Below are 18635 nucleotides of genomic sequence, written 5' to 3' on the forward strand. Positions count from 1 at the left end.
AGGGTCACAAGGATTCAGAACCAACTCAATGGCAGGGGGAATAAACACAGGAGCCCTGGTACCACAACGGTTAAGTACTTGGCTGCTAACTAAAAGGAAAGAGAAGTGATTGAGCCTACCAGTCAATCATGGGACAAAGATCCTTTAAAGATTATAACCTAGGAAACTCTATGGGGCACCATCATATGGGGTCAGAATCCACAGATTGCAAACATCAAAACAAACTTTATGCAATCAGCACATGTTATCTTGGTTTCAACATCTACCTGCTTTTTAAACCAAAATAATTATATTTCCAGTGTCTTTACTGAAAATTCTGTCAGTCTGATAATAAGGTAACCAAGTGGTTATCAATTCAATGTCCCAGGGGGACATTTGGCAATGTCTGGAGATATATCCTGGTTGTCACAACCAGGAAAATACTATTTGCATCTAGTGTCTAGAGGCCAGGTATGCTTCTAAATATCCTATAATGCACAGGATTATCTGCCAAACATAAAAATTACCTGGCCAAAAATGTTCATAGAATCAAGACTGAGAAACACTAAAGTATCTTTAGTTTGTCTAATCACAAAATCATATATGAGGGCGCTCCAAAGTGTTAGTGAAAAAAAATGGAATAAAAAGATCATGGAAATTTTCCATGAAATACTTGATGCCGTCTCATAGCTATTGCTTCACTATATTATAGTAAAAAAATATTTTTTTTTCTTTTTATTTTTATAACTCCTTTTTAAAATTGTAGCAGTGCATGCACAACAAAAAATTTGCCATTTCAGCCTTTTTCACATGTACAATCCAGCCACACTAACTAAAACAAATATATGCCTTGTCTAAAACTCATCAAGATGACCATAGATCGTTTGTTAACACTGTCCTCTCATATAATAAAAACACAAAATATCCTACTTATGTTTTATATTTTATTCTTATACTTCAAAGGAAGCCTTGCATTTACCTACTGTACTCTAATTCATCTATAGGAAATCACTCATTCCCTATAAACCTTATACCAGGTCAAGATTTACCTGGTCAAAGTACTGAAAGGGGCCCAGTGATGCATGTATGTGCCATACATGCATGCACACATACATGTATACACACATGCTTACATAAATGGCTGTCTTTCATTATTTTGTTTATAATCCCTAATTATTCAAATTTTTATTTTGACTGTGCAAGTCAAGGTACATGACTGAATATTTTAATGTGATTTTGAAAATAAAACCCACATTTGAATTCTTTGTCTTACCATGTTTCCTTTAAACAGATACAACAAGGTATTGAAAACATTCTTTCTATACCAATATTTGGCAAATGTGAATTTCAAGGAATAGGCAAGACAGCTATCCCTTAGTTTTCATATAGGTTAAGGTAATATGCAATGGTGGTGGTGGTTATGTGCCATGGAGTCAGTTCCGACTCATAGTGACCCTATACAGGGTTTCTGAGGCTGTAAATCTTTACAGGAGGGGAAAGCCTCATCTTTCTCTCACGAAACAACTGGTAATTTCAAACTGCTGACCTTAAAGGTTCATAGACCAATTTGTAACCCCGATGTTACCAGAGCATACAATATATATTAATATAAAACAAAGGTCAAATATACAGCTCCATTTCATATAACATATGTTGTATACTATATACATTCATTGTATGCATGGTATATAGTGTAAATACTTCAATCACAAAGTGGTTAAGAAATTAGCTCTGGTTAATCAAAGTATCTATATAACTAAAAGGAAATCATGTGTTTTCACTGTTACTAAAAAATATTTAGAATGATTGCAAGATTTCAGTGTAAAGAAAAAAGAAAATGGGTCTTGAAGAGGCATTCTTTGTGATTTTCTAGAGAAACAGCTTCGGATTCTAGGTAAACATGCCTGAAACTATAAAACATACTTAGGTATTTCAAATTTATATATTTTCTTGGGCTTATGTAAAGTTCATTTAAAGGACAGTGCTAGAAAGCTTGACATGATCTATTGGTTATGCTACATCAGTTATGCAAAATGTTTAATATCTATAGAAGATATCAAGGGGATGTTTATTAAAGAAATATTATCTTTGAAAATTTTTCATAGTAACTTCACTCTAACATAGCATAGTGTTTCCTACAAAGATATAAAATCTAAATTGTCTTTCGAGCCAAACAGCACAGTCACTGAATGACGGTTCTGCAGTCCCCATGAGGATGTTGTAGAATATGTATTGATATATATGGTTGAATTTGCTAGTGGCTCTCCCCAGAGTGCTCTTGAGTCCCCAGAGGTACTATAATGTTGGTTCAATTTCTAGTGAAACGGTTAATTTCCAAAGGAAAAAATCTCTAAATCCTGATTGTTGAAAATAACACTTACTAGATGTGATTGTTCGACAGCTCACGTGGTGATTTTGTAAAAAGCAAATAAGCTATAATTTTCAGATCATTAGATCATTTATTAGCTTATAAATAAAATAAAACTCATTATTTTAGAAATGTTATATTGAGGTGTTTCTACAAGTCATTACCATGTGTGAAACTATTTTCAATTAGGAATTGCTCTTAGAAAAAATAGCTGCTGTAGTTCAATTGCACAGACTATACACACATAGTAATAATAATTTTTCTATGAACTTTTTAAAGCCTCTTTGTCAGTCTGAAGAGGGCTCAAAAAGTTCATAGAGGACTCAAATTAAGAAATAATGAAAATTTCACAATAACTTTTAAATCTTATTTTAACTTCAAACTACGAAATTATGATAATTTTATTTTGAAATATGTGTGTGTGGTAGTATACAATTTTGCTATGAGCAATGAAGACAACTGTGATATAAAAGGAAAAAAAGAATCAAGACACAGGCAGTCAAGTTTAGCTCTATAATGTTCTTATACATTGGTGGTGGTGGTTATGTGCCGTGGAGTTGGAACCGACTCACAGCGACCCTGTACAGGGTTTCCAAGGCTGTAAATCTTTATGGGAGCAGAAAGCTTCATCTTTCTTCTGCCGAACACCTGGTAGTTTTGAACTGCTGACCTTAAGGTTCGCAGCCTGATTTGTAACCACTACGCTTTGCTGTTGTTGTTAAGTGCCGTCGAATCGATTCCGGACCATAGCGACCCTGTATAGGGTTTCCAAGGAGCAGCTGGTGAGCTTGAACCACCAACCTTGCAGTTCAAACGACTTTGCTGTCTGACGCATTATCCCACAGTGCCACACCAGGACTCCTCAGCGCTACTTATTTTGTCTTCATCAGAAATAATCTCTATTCTGAAGAAAATGCAAGAGCCAAGAGATCTCAGCATATGCATATATCATGCTAGTATGAAGGAGGACTAGATGAAGTAAAGTAGCATCATAGTCAAATAACTGTCCATCACCAAGGATTAGAAATTTTGACACATAACACTTTTGCTTACAATCCATTTGCCAACACTTCATTTGAACAAAACTCTATCAGAAGAGCTATGAAATGGAACTTTATTTTGAGTAGTTGTGTGACCAGCTTTTTTCAAAAGGACAGTCCTTAAAATATTTGGAAATAACTATTTTTCCTGCCTTTATATTAACCCCTCACCCTATATTACTACTAACACGCCAAGTATTCTGCTGTTTTTTGGACAAAAATTTTAGATTCTTTATTATCTAAGTTGTCTCTTTCCTTTGGATTTCTCAATGCTATTAGGTTTGGTAATATCAATCTTAACATCTGGTTCAAAAATAGTCACTTTTTCCAAAGCAGAAGACATTCCACATGTTTTTGTTCCCAGTTCAAGCTTAACTAAACATACCAGAAAGTATCTGACAGCCAATAACAATACTGTCTCTCTCTCTCCATCCCACACACCTAGTTCCAATTGCTTAGATGGGGATTATATCATATGCTGAAACCATGGGTCACACTTACTTCTGTAGTTCATTTTTCCTGTGTCCTCTAGCACTGGGCAGTTGATAAGAGTTACCTAGCTCCATTTCTTTTCTGTTGAATATCATTTTAAGAGGCCCATAGGGATGATTCTCTTTCCCTATGAAAATTCCTGGGAAAGCTAATTCCTTTGCTTTTATTCTAAATAATCCACATGATATTAAAGAAGTTGAAAATAAAAAATTAAATTATTCCCAGTAGTAAAACATATACATACACTGATATATTAATATATATGTATATACGTTGTTCGGAAACCCTGTACAGGGTCGCTATGGGTCAGAACCGACTCGACGGCACTTAACAACAACAACAACAACATATACGTTGTTATTGTTATGTGCCGTGGAGTCGATTCCGACTCATAGCGACCCTGTACAGGGTTTCTGAGGCTTTAAATCTTGACAGGAGCAGAAAGCCTCATCTTTCTCCCATGGAACAGCTGGTAGTTTTGAACTGCTAACCCTGAGGTTCACAGCCCGATTCGTATGCACATGTGCATATAGAATCACAAACTCTTCTGTAGGAAAATTTGTCAATTAATCATCCTTAACAACAAAGTAACTCCCCATTAGTCAATCCTCAGGTTAATGAATTCACCAGACGGTGAGTGGTATAAGTACTAGTGTTTTCTCCCTAACTGATTCCATCCAGAAGACATGCACAATATATCTATCACTGAGCAGCCTAGTTTCAACTTCTGTGGATGCTGGATTTTAACAATAGATCTGGTAACAATTTTTTTGAAGTAAAATATATAGAATGGAATTCCTGTTTGACACAGACCTGTTTAAAGTTGTGTCATTTATGAGTGATTATTCTAGGAAGCAACCACAGAAAAAGAGGCTAAAATAGAATTCTTATGGACATTGTAACCAAATATTCTAGAAAAGAAAATTCCTTATAACTTCAAGCCTGACATTTCAATAGTCTCTACCTGATGACATGAGTTGCTGAAATATTTCTTTTAGATAATTTGTGAAATGGAAACATCTGACCTTTTGTCAAAAACTCCATTTGTACCTTTGATTTAGTTTCATTTGATAACTCACTTCCAATGACTAAAGGAGTATGTGGGAAGAAAGATATCAATAGTTTAAACACCATCTCCCAAATTTAGCCCATGCCTTACTCTCAAATTCCAGACATATATATCTGATACCAAATACAACATCTACATGTGACTGTTGTGGTAGCCTGAATTTTAAGATGACCCCCAAAACAGTCACACTTTCATTCTCCCAGATCCAAATCACATTAGCTGTTTTAAAATTGGGGAGATTTCTCAGACTGACAGTTGAAGAGGAAGATGGAGAAGTCAGAGATATTCAAAGCAAGAAAATGACTTGACAAAACATTACTACCTTTGAAGATGGAAAAGCTATAAACAATAACTTAAGAGTGGCTACTAGGTTACAGACCTCTGTCAAGAACCAGTAGGAAACAAGGACCGCAGTCCTACAACCACAGGAACTGAATTCTGGCCATATCTAGATAGGTTAATTCCCAGAGCTTCCGTATAAGTGTTCACCATTGACAACACCTTCATGTTGGCATTGTGGAAGCCTAAGTAGAGAAATAACTTAAGTATGCCCAGACCTTAAGCATAAAGAATTGAGAATGAATAAGAAAACAGAGGCCATCAATATTCTGTCTCCAAGAAACACATAACCTACTAAAAATTAAAGGTCAGAAAAAAATATATTAAGTAATTGGCAATCAGAAAAAAAGCAGAAGTGGCACTATTCATTCTAATAAATTAGATTTTAGGAAAAAATAAAACAGCATAAGAGACAAGTATGGTTATTATATAATGATAAAAAGGTCAACTAAAGAAGACATAGCTAAAACACATATATGTGCACCCAATGAAAGAACTTCAAAAGTCATAAATCAAACTAATGGGATTACAGAGAGAAATAGATAACTCACAAAGAACAGTAAGATAATTTAATACATCACTTTCAATGAAGGACAGAACAACTAGAAATAAATTCAAAAAGATATAGAAGAACTAAACAACACAATCAATGAATTTGACTTCACAGAGATATATGGCGATGGTGGTGGTGGTTTAGCGCCATGGAATTGGTCTAAATTCATAGAGAGCCTATATAGGGATTCCAAGGGTATCCATAAATCTTTACGGGAGCCAAAAGCTTCATCATTTCCCCATGGAGCAGTTAGTAGATTCAAACTGCTGTCTTTGCAGTTAGCAGCCTAACTAGTAACACACTACAATATCAGGGCTCCTTAGACACATATAATGGGACTTCAAAAAGTTATTGGAAAAAATAGAATGAAAAGATAATGGATTTCCAGTAAACTTTTTGAAGTCCCTTTCTACAGAACCCTGCACCCAACAACAGCACAATAGAATTTACATTATTTTCCAGTGCACTGGGGATATTCTCCAGAATAAGCCATATATTAGACCACAAAGCAAGCCTCAAAAATGAAAATATCAACAGATTACAAAACATATTCTCAGACCACTGCACTATAAACTTAGAAAAATTAGAATTATCAAGAAAGAAAACCAAATACATGAAATCTGAATAACATCTTGCTTAAGAACTATTAAGTAATAGATTAAATAAAACAATGAAATAAAAAGTATGTTTAATCAAAAAGGAATAAAATCATCACATACTAAAAGTTTTGTTTTTGTTGTTTTTAAGTGGTATAGTATTGGTTCTAATTCATATCAGCCCTAAATAGGGTTTCCAAGGAGCAATTGTTGTTGTTGTTGTCAGGTGCTATCAAGTTGGTACCAACTCATAGCGACCTTATGCACAGCAGAACAAAACACTGCTCAATCTTCGGCCAGCCTCACTACCATTGCCACATTTGAGTCCATCGATGCTGCCACTTGGCCAATCCATCTCATTGGGGGGGTCTTCCTCTTTTTCTATGACCCTCCACCTTACCAAACATGATGTCCTTCTCCAGTGACTGGTACCTCCTGGGTTTGAAATGCTGACCTTGTGGTTAGCAAGCCAATGCTTATCCTTTAGCACAACACCAAGAACCCCAAAACCTTTAGGACATAGCAGAAACAGTGCTTGGAGGCAATTTATAGAAATAAATACATGCATCAAAAAAGAACAAAGTACCAAAATAAATATCTTAATCCAACTTCTCCAACAATGTTGAAAAGAACAGCAAAATAAGTCACCAGAAGAAAATAAAGATTAAAGATGAGAGCATAAATAAGTGAAGCTGAATACAGAAAAACAATAAAAAGAATCAAGACTAGAGCTTCGTTCTTTGAAAAGTTAATAAAATTGACAAACCAATGGCAAAACTAAAAAAGAAAAAGAAGCAGAAAATGCAAATAACAAAAATAAGAAATTAAATGGGTGACCTAAAAAGAAAACCAACTGAAATTTAAAAAATAATAACATGATACCATAAAGAACTGTACTCTAACAATTTTGAAAACCTGTAAGAAGTAGACAAATTTCTAGAAGCACACTACCCTCCTAAACTAACACAGACAGAGGTAGAAAATGTTAACAGACTCATAAAAAAAGAAGAAATTGATTAGGTCATTAAAACAACAGCAAATATAATTAGTCTGAGCACAGATGATTTCGATGGCAAATTCTACTGAACATTCAGAGAATACCTGACATCAATTCTACTCAAATTATTACAGAATATTGAAAACGGATGAAATACTCAGAATTCATTTTATGAAAACCAGGCAAAGATATTGGTAAAAAAGAAAACTATAGAGAAATATTTCTCATAAATATAGATGTAAAAATATTCAACAAATTCCTAATCAACAGAATCCAACAAGATCATAAACAATGGATGCATACTTGGTATGCAAGGATGGTTCAACATTAGTAAAATAATCAACATAATCCACTACATAAATAAAACTAAGGAAAGAAACCACATGATTATAACAATTGATGCAGAAAAAACCTTTATCAAAATCCAGTAACAATTCCTGATAAAAACATTCAACAAAATAGAACTAGAAGAAATATTCCTAAACACAATTGTACACTAGTGGTCAACATTGCTTTCAATGGGGAGAGACTGACAGCATTCCCTATGTAGACAGGAACCAGACAAGGAAGGTTTTATCATCACTCCTATGCAATAGTGCTGATAGGAGTATTGGTATGATGTTGTAAGATAATCACTGGACTGCTCATCACAATACTGGTGTGTCAAACCTAACAGCTGCTCCTTGGAAAATCTATAAAAGGTTGCTATGAGTTGGAAATAACTCAACAGCACTTAATAACAACAACAACATTCAGTAGTATGCTTCAGGTCTCAGCCAGAGCTAAAAGGTAAAAAAGGAAAATAAAAGGCCTTCAAATTCATGAACAAGTAGTAAACTATCTGTATTTGCAGATAATATGATCTTATATATGGAAAACCCAAACTCAGCAAGAAAATCACTGGAGTGCACTGAAAGATTCAGGAATGTGGCAGGGCATAAGATCAAACTACAAAAATCAGTTGGATTCATATACACTAACAAAGAAAACTCTGAAAAGTAAATCAGAAAAACAATACCATTTACAATAGTCACTTAAAGGATGAAATACTTAGGAATAAATCTAACCAGAGAAACAAACCAAACTCACTGCCATAAGGTCAACTGCAACTCATAGCAGCCCTATATATCTTTAAGGTTATAAATTTCTAAGGGAACAGAGAGCCACATTTCTCTCCATGGAGTAGCTGGTGGGTTTGAACCACTAACCTTGCAGTTCTTATTCTACAGTGCCACCAAGGCTTTTGAGAGTAACAAAACACCTGCACAAAAATACAAAATAAAACACAAACTTCAAAACAACACTCTAAGAAACTAAAACAGACTTGCCCAAATGAAAGTATATACTATGGTCAGAGATTGTTGTTGTTGCTGTTGTTAGGTGCCATCAAGTCAGTGCTGACTCACAGTGACCTTATACACAGAAGAATGAAACACTGCCCGATCCTGGGACAACCTCAATTGTTGCCATACTTGAGCCCATTGATGCTGCCTCTTGGCCAAGCCATCTCACTGGATATCTTCCCCCTTTTCTCAGGCCTTCCACCTTACCAAACATGATATCCTTTTCCAGTGACTGGTCCCTCCTGACAAATGTCTGAAGTATGAGAGACTAAGTTTAGCTATCTTGACCTCCAAGGAGCACTCTGGCTGTACTTTTTCCAAAACAGATGTATTGGTTCTTTTGGCAATATTCTCCTCCAACACCATAATTCAAAAGCATCAGTTCTTCTACGGTCTTCCTTATTCACTGTCCAGCTTTCACATGAATATGAGGTTATTGAAAATACCATGGCTTGGGTCAGGCACACCTTAGTCCTCAAGCTGACATCTTTGCTCTTCAACACTTTAAAAAGATCTTGTGCAGCAGATTTGTCTAATGCAATATGTCATTTGATTTCTTGCCTGCTCCTTCCATGAGTGTTGATAGTTGATCCAAGAAGAATGAAGTCCTTGACAACTTCAATCTTTTCTCCATTGATAAGAATCTTGTTTATTGGTCCAGTGGTGAGGATTTTTGTTTTTTTGACATTGAGATGCAATTCATACTGAAGGCTGTACTCTTTGATCTTCATCAGTAAATATTTTAACTCCTCTTCATTTTCAGCAAGCAAGGTTGTATCATCTGCATATCGCAGGTTGTTAATGAGTCTTCCTCCAATCCTGATGCCATGTTTTTCTTCGTATAATCCAGCTTCTTGGATGATTTGCTCAGCATACAGGTTGAATAAGTATGATGAAAAAATACAACCTTGTTGTACACCTTTCTTAATTTTAAAACTTTCAGTGTTCCCATGTTCTGCTCAAACAACTGCCTCTTGGTCCATGTACAGATGCCTCATGAGCACAACTAAGTGTTCTGGAATACTCATACTTTTCAATATTGTCCACAGCTTGTCATGAGCCACACAATCGAACACCTTTGCGTAGTCAATAAAGCACAGGTAAATATCTTTCTTATGTTCTCTGATTTCAGCCAAGATCTATCAGACATCAGCAATAATATCCCTCATTCCACAGCTTCTTTTGAATCTGGATTGAACCTCTGGATGTTCTCTGACAATGTATGCTTGCAGCCATTCTGTATTACCTGTAGTAAAGCTTTACTTGCAATGGTCAGAGATAGGAAAATGTAATGTTGAGAAAATGTCAAAATTATCCAAAGCTGTCTACAGATATAATGAAATCCAAATCCAAATTACATCATCATCCTTTAAAGTGATGGAAGAACTAATTATCAACTTTATATGAAACAGAGATATACCAGGATAAGCAAAGCACAACTGAAAAAAAAAAAACAAAGAATTCCCCTTCTCAAAACCTACTACAACATCACAGCAATCAAAATGCCTAGTACTGGTACAATGGCAGACACAGACCAAAAGAACAAAATTGAGAACCTGGATGTAAATCCATCCAACTATGGACAGCAAACCTTTGACAAAGGGCCAAAAATCATTAAATGAGAAGAAATTGTCTCTTAAACAAATTGTGCTAGAAAAACTCAATATCTATTTGGAGAAAAATGAAATACAACCCATATCTAATACTGTATGCAAAAATGAACTCAAGGTAGATGAGTTAATTTTTGTCTATGTACATGTAAAGTCTACATATAAATCCTAAAACAATCATTAAGAAAACTATAATCAATGAAAAAATAAGGACAAATTTAGATGCCCTAATACACAGACAGAGTCCTGGTGTGGCACTGTTGACTAATGCGCCAGACTGCAAAGACATTTGAACTGCAAGGTCGGCAGTTCAAGCTCACCAGCTGCTCCTTGGAAACCCTATACATGGTCACTATGGGTCGGAACCAACTCGATGGCACTTAACAACAGCAACAACAATACACAGACAGTGTAAATACACTATTAAATATAAGTCAAAGTGCACATATAGCAGAGGACAAACTAGATGGTCAGCACCTCCTGAAAATTAGCCACTTATATACATCAAAATATTTCACCAACATAGTAAAAAAAGAATATATAAACTGGAAATAATTTTGCCAATGGCATATCAGACAAGAGATTCATCTCTAAAATGTATAGAAAATCTTATATCTCAACAACTAAAATACAAATTATTCAATGAAAAAAAAAAATGGTTAAAGGGCATTGTAAAGATACTTCACCAAAGAAGACATTTAGGCAGTTAACAAATATATGGAGATATGCTCAGGATCATTAGCCATTCCTACTAACTATTGTCATGAACTCCTGGTGTGGTACTGTAGAATAAGCACTGGACTGCTAACCACAAAGTTGGTAGTTCAAACTCATGAGTAGCTCTCTGAAACTCTGAGCAGGGTAGCTATGAGTTGGAACTGACTCTATGGCACTTAACAACAACAACGGTCTTGTTGAATCCAACTCATAGTAACCTCACAGGGCAGTGGAGAAAGTCCCATAAGGTTTCCAAAACTAATCAAACTGCCTCATCGTTCTCCTGCAGAGCATCTGGTGATGTTCCAGTTAGTAGATCATGCTTAATCTACTGCATCACCAGGATTCCTTTATTAACCATTTGAGAGATGTAAATAAAAATGACAATGTGACTATCATCTTGTTCCAGCAATAATAACAAAGTTTAAAAAAATAAAACCAGAAAATAACAAAGGCTCCCAAGGGTTTAGAGATCCTGGAATCCTAACACATTACTGGTGGGAATGTAAAATTGTGTAACCACTGTGGAAAGACATACAGCACTTCCTCAACAAGTTGAAAATAGGATTGGGCTCCAGAAACATGGTGGCTGCTTCTGTGCAGTTGGTGGCAGCGAGGGTCTCTCCAACCTTCTGCTGTTTTCCAGGTTGTATTGCAACCAATATTTTCAAAGTCATCAACAAGTTCATGAGAAATCCATTTCAAATTCTGATGAAGAAGGAAATATTGATCCTTGAAAGCATCAGTGTTCTACAAAAAATTTGAAACAATTGGCAGTGAGGGCTAGTTTCGAAGGAAAGTTTTGGCCTTAGACCTTAAAGAAGATAAGCAGATTGTAGGGATTAAAATCAATGACAGAAACAAAATGTCCATGAATTATTGAAAGGAAAAGTGATCTGTTATATAATCTTCAACCAATTCACAATAAAAGTTTTTTTAAAAGCCAAATAGATTCTGGGTGACCTGGAGACTTCTACAACGTGACATGGAAGAAATGCCAATGAAGCCAGTAAACTGCATTGAGTTCTTGGGATGAGATTGTTCTGAATGCAGTGTTCACTGTTGACCACCTTAACTCTCAATGTGGTTGTTGTTGTTGGTGGGTAATATTTAAAGGTGTTTTAATGCTCATAGGATATCTGAAACACATATTTTGAAAGGAACACAACTTTAGTCATAACATTATATGAGGAAATCATTGGCTTTTTCCTCTTTCTAATTAAACTTTTGGGGTTGGTTATGAAACTCTATCTTAGAAATTTAGTTCATGGTTTTGTAAAAATGCTTGTATTGGGTGTTCTTTGTCATTTAATGATATACTTGTGAACTAAAATATATAATTGCTGTATATAATTATCTAGTTAGACTGCCATATGTGTCTTTATTATATTCATCATTAGTTTGAATAGACAGAACTTTAAAATGATCTTTTAAAGAAAATATTTAAATTAGCTTTGGTATTATAGTTTTAGTTAGTAAATTATTATGTTGTGTTAAGTGTGAAATTTTGTTAAGACCCAGAATCTACCATATCCTAAATTAAATTCCAGAAAAATTGTCATATAGTATATTGGATTTTTCATAAACTACAATTTAATAAATGCTATAGTTTATTTTTTTTAAGTTGGAAATAGTAATGCTATTGTAGTTGTTAAGTGCAATCAAGTCAGTTTCGACTCGTTGTGACCCTGTTATAGAGGTGTGGCTAGTGAGCTTGTACCACTGACCTTGTTGTTCAAACTGACCTTTCAGTCCAATGCATTAACCCAAAACACCACACCAGGACTCCTAATAATGCCAAGAGTATTATTAGGAATATTTACCCACCTTTCTTCTTCCATCCCTGGTAACCATCAAAGAATGTGTTTTGTTGTTGTTGTTGTTGTTGTTGTTTTCTTTGTACATAGGGTGCTTTATTCTCCACAGAGTGATACAGGCAGGTTAGGCTTGGGCCAATGTCCCCACATGTACAGAATTGAATAAAATAGGTCTGAGAAGAAGTCTGATTTGTCTTGATGTGGAAAGGGAGATGGGGGAAGATGAACATTAAAGTTCAATTCTGTGCTGGTTCTGGCCTGGAATGCAGGGTAAGAAGGCAGCTCTCAGCATTGTCACTTCCAGGATGGGGATGTCTGCTGGGTTTGGAGGGCTTTCTGTACCACATCTTCCCACTGAGCAGCTGAGATCTCCAGAGCCCAGTCAGAAATCCCTGGTGCAGGCAGGCTTATTCCAGCCTTTTCAGCAGCTCTATTTGTTCTGGGTCCATGGGAATTGAGCTGTGGTTGCCCAATGCTGTAGCTCCTTCATCCTCTTCATCTTCACCTTCTAATGGAGGGTCTGGTAAATGCAGTCGCAAGGCCTGGATCCTCTCCTGGATGTTGACAACTACTACTTCTCCATCTCCCACAGGTGCCAACTTTACTTCCTCTTGTTCAGAATCTTGGTTTAGGTGTTGGTTAAGAGTAGCCAGCTGGGCCTGTCCCAGCTTCCTCCTGCTCTTCCTCGTGTTCCTCACTGCTCCAATCTCCAGTGCCTTCTGTGGGGCTCAAATGAGGCCCCAGTTCCTCAGTCTGATTGGGTAAGATATGCTCTGGACCCATGGTATCTCCCCCTAGAACTACTGCTGCCATTTGGGGCAGGGGCTGCTCGGAGCCCGCGGCGGAACCCAAGAATGTTTGTTTTTGTGTCAAAAACATTTTATAACTTTTTATAACAGTGTCATATAGTAGTTGTCCTATTTAATTATTTCACACAGCATAGTTTCCTCTATGTTGATTCATTTTATGAAGTATTTCACAGATTCATAATTATTCTTCAACACTGCATAATATTCTAGTCTGCCTATGACCTAGCAATCCCACTATTTGGTATTTCTCTTGTAGAAATAATAGCCATAACATGAATAGATATATGAACACCCATGTTCACCTCAGCACTGTTCCCAATACCAAAATAAGGAAGCAACATAAATGTCCATCAAAGGAATAAAGAATAAACAAACTATGGTACGTAGACAGACTAGAATACTATGCAATGGTAAAGAATAATGATGAATCTGTGAAACACCTCATAAAATGAGTGAACCTGGAGAAAATTATACTGTGTGAAATTATTAAATAGGGCAACTATTATATGTCACTACTGTTTTAAAAAGTCATAACAATTGTGTCACACAAAAACAAACATTCTTTGATGATAATCGGGGATGGGAAAGGAAAAGAGGGTTAATTGCTGGCTAGATGGTAGACAAGTGTTAGCATGTGTGAATGGGAAGACAATGTACAATAACGGGTGGGGGTCAGCAAAAAATATGGAGATGAGGAAGAAGACGAATAAAAAAACAAAAACATAAACCAATTACAGAAAAATGTATTTTGCAGGCATCACATATGTGTTGGGTTGTTACTGATGCTCTTATTGACTACAACTGAGGAACACACTCATGCTTCCAATGAGGAAAAGGGTTTGAGGAAGAGGAATTTCAGAAAAGCAGTTATTTATTCCAACACAAGAAGCGATCACAATGTCTATCAATAAGGAAGGGATAATTAAAACTATGGTATAGCAATATAGTGGCATGAGATGCAGTGATAGAAATGAGACAAATGTTTCCATACTGATATGAAACTGTCTGAGATAAATACATAAAAATAAAAGACACACTTGTAGCGGGTGAATTATTTGATATTTAAATTATATCTCAAAGCTGTTCTACTAAAAAAAAAAAAAAAAAAGTAAAGCAAAGCACAGAATTGTGTTGTGTGCTATCATTTGTCTTTAAAAAAGTGTGAGCTAATGTATTATGTTATTTTAAGGCTACTAAGTTTGTGGTAACTTACTATACAATAATAAAAAATGATGTTTAATAGGTATTTTGCATCAACTGTCCAAAATAATTCTTGGTCTGTACTCTTAGACATGCTTCTAAATGATTCTCCTTTTTAGTTAATGGAATTCCATGCCTCTATCTTTTCAGGATAAAACTTGAAGTCATCCTCAAATACTCTTTCTCTCAAATCCATGATGATATACTGAATAGTGCACCTCTTCCCCAAAAAAATGGTCACGCCCTAATTCCTGAGACCTGTGAAGGGATGTTAGCTTGCATGGCAAAAGGGAGTTTGTAGATATAATTAAGGATTTTTAAATGGGGATATTACTTGAGATAATCCAAATGGAACTGATATAATTATCACTGTTAGTGTTAAGTGACATTGAGTCACTTCTGATCCTGTATAGGGTTTCAGAGGAGAGGTTGGTGACTTTGACCTGCTGACCTTGTGATTAGAAGTCCAGTCCAATGCTTATCCTACAGCGTCAAACCAGGACTCCAATATAATCATGTTTTTGTTAAGTGCTGTCGAGCCGATTCCAACCCAAAGCGACCCTGTATAGACTTCCCGAGAAGCAGATGGTAAGCTTGAACCACCAACCTTGTGGCTCAAGGCGACTTTGCAGTACAGCGCATTAACCCACAACATCACACCAGAACTCCAGTATAATCATGATGGTGGTTATATGCCGTGTGGTCGGTTCCGACTTATAGCGACCTTTCACAGGGTTTCCGAGGCTGTAAATCTTTATGGGAGCAGAAAGCCTCATCTTTCTCCCATAGAACAGCTGGTAGTTTTGAACTGCTGACCTTGCGGTTCGCAGCCTGATTCGTAACTACTCCGCCACCAGAGCTCCTTAGTATAATCATAGGGATCCTTATAATAGGACGGTAGATGGTGGGGCAGAAGACTATATCATTGAGGTAATTTGAAGATGCTATACTGCTGGCTTTGAAGACAGACGGCGTGAGCCAAGTAATACTAGGAATACAACTTTGTTGTTGTTGTTAAGTGCTGTCCAGTTGGTTCCAACTCATAGCAACCCTGTATAGGGTTTCTGAGGAACAGCTGGTGGGTTTGAACTGCACACCTTGAGGTTCATGGTGCAGTGCTGATCCTACTTCCCCACACCTGGAGTCCGGCAATATAGCTCTAGAAGCAGGAAATGACCAGGAAATAGATTTTCTCCCTAGAGCCTATGAAGAGAGCACTGATTGGCAGATACCTTGACCAATGAATGAAATTGTTGCAAACTTTTGCCATCTAGAATTATAAGATAACAACTGTGTGCTGTTGTGAGCCACAAAATTTGTGGTGATTTATTGTTAAAGCAATAGAAAGCAAAATATATCCATATATAAAATACAGCAGTACATCCTATAATGAATCCACAATCTTAATATTTCCCACCCATTTCACTGCTTCAGTCCTTATCTGAAGCACTATCATCTCTCAGTTTTCTTTGGAAGTGTCTTCTAACACTTTTCTGTATTCCAACCATGGTTTCCTCCGTCCTAAAAATTTTGCCAACACAGTAGACTGAACAATCTTTTAAAAACCTAAGTTCTATCATGTCACATCTCTTCTGAAAATGCTGCATCAGCTCTCCATTTTACTTACAGCAAAAACCAAAGTCAAGCCAGTGACCTGGAGGGTCTTCAATAATCTGCCTCTCCTCTACATGACCATCAATCTGACCTTGCCTTTTTCTCTTCTCCCCTATGGGTACTCCCCTGCAGCCATACTGAATTCATTAGCATTAATGGATTCTGCACATTTCTACCTTGAAGTGCTCTTTTGTCTTCTTTGCCTCTAACTTTAACTTCATGAACTTCCTCACTTAGTGAGGCTTTTGCTCAGATTTCACCTTCTTCAGGAGACCTACCTTGACTGACCATTACCATGATCCCCACCCTCACTATTAGCCCTTTAGATCTCCCTTGTCCGTCTCTGACTTTTAAAAACTTCACCTAGCATTTATCAGTTTTAACATTATTAGTCTATATTGTGATTATTCTATATTGTGATTAGTACATACTATTCTATATTATTGTTACTCTATATTGTGATTAGTATTTGTTCCCTTTCTTTCCCAAATAGAATTTCAATTCCTTGAGAACAATAACTAGGTAATAGTTTTGTTCACTGATATATGTCTCAAACACCTGAAAAATGATCTAGCATTGAAAAAGAATTCCGCAAATACAAGGCAGCTTCAAAGAGTGTGTGGGAAAATGGACTTAAAAGATAATGGAATTTTTCCAAGAACTTTTAAAGCTCCCTTGTATTTGTTGAACAAAAAAGTAGTTGGTACTTAGGGATACCAATTCATTGGGGCACATCATCAACATGTCTGAGGTGTTACTACAACACAGGAATGTTGAAAGGGAATTGTCGTTGTTGTTAAGTGCTATTGAGTCAGTTCCAATTCATAACAACCCTGTATAAGGTTTCTGAGGAGAAGCTGGTGAGTTTCAACTGCTAATCTTCTGGTTCAAACTGACCTTGCAGTTCAGAGCATTATCCCACAGCACACCAGTACTCCACAAGGGGATTGTTTTTGTTGTTAAGAGTTAAGTGTAAATCTCCAGTCTGTTTTGATGCATAGCAACTCTGCATAGGGTTTACTAGGAGAGGCTGGTGACCTTAAACCATCGACCTTGAGTTTCAAACCAACTTTGCAGTCCAGCTCATTAACTCACAGTGGATAGTGACAGTGAAATTCGAGAAATCTTAGATCACACCCACTGATACTAAGCTGACTTTCACTCATAACATCCTTTATCAGTCAGAATAGAACTGTCTTCTATAGGTTTTTCAGTGATTGATTTTTTGTAAGTAGATCCATAGACTTTTCTTACAAGATGTCTCTGGATAGAATTGAAACACCCCAATTTCTGTTATCAGCTAAGTTCATTAACTATTTAACACTCAGGAACTCCAGAGTTGCCTTGTTTTTGTTGTTGTCCTTAAGTGTCTAGTCAGTTCTGACTCATAGCGACCCTGTATCGGATTTCCAAGGAGCAGCTGGTGGGTTTGAACCACTGATCTTACAGTTAGCAGTCAGTGGCAGGATTCCATAGTTGCCTTGGACATACTTAATTAACCACAAAGCTGGATATTTTTAAATAAAAAGATTAGTACTTAAATCTCTCTAAGAAACTGTGTTATAGGCATAGAAAGAATAGAATGTGAATGTTTGCTTACACCGCTAAAAATCAATGGGATCCCATTTAAGTTAATTCTGTATTGCAGATTCCTTTTGTTAAAACATACATACCAATACATATACCACGAACATATTGAAAAGGTTGTTAAAAGTGTCTACACTGAAGGGCTACCTGCATTTGATGAAGTCCTTGACTTCAGATATGAAGTCAATCCATTATAGTACTTCAGTCCATTTTAGTGATACTCTCTGAGGTAGGACATCTCTGTTGTTTAATTTAAGGAATTTCGTGAGACACTTCATTTATTCTGATTTCTGAATGGGACTCTGATGAAGCTCTGTTGTTGTTGTTGTTAGGTGCCATCGAGTCGGTACCAACTCAGAGCAACCCTATGCACAACAGAATGAAACACTGCCTGCTCCTGGGCCAGCCTCACAATTGTTGCTACACTTGAGCCCACTGAGCTGCTATTTTGCCATTCCATCTTGCTGGGGGTCTTCCTCTTTTTCTCTGACCCTCCACCTAAGTA

General features: G+C 36.4%; 1 pseudogene; it reads right to left on the minus strand.

Annotated features, from left to right (window-relative positions):
• Nucleotides 1-13214: 13214 nt before the first annotated feature.
• LOC102831116 lies at nt 13215-13754 on the minus strand (annotated as a pseudogene).
• Between the last annotated feature and the right edge of the window lie 4881 nt (nt 13755-18635).

The sequence above is a fragment of the Chrysochloris asiatica genome, unplaced genomic scaffold, assembly GCF_000296735.1.
Source record: "Chrysochloris asiatica unplaced genomic scaffold, ChrAsi1.0 scaffold00091, whole genome shotgun sequence".
In the NCBI taxonomy this organism is placed as follows: domain Eukaryota; kingdom Metazoa; phylum Chordata; class Mammalia; order Afrosoricida; family Chrysochloridae; genus Chrysochloris; species Chrysochloris asiatica.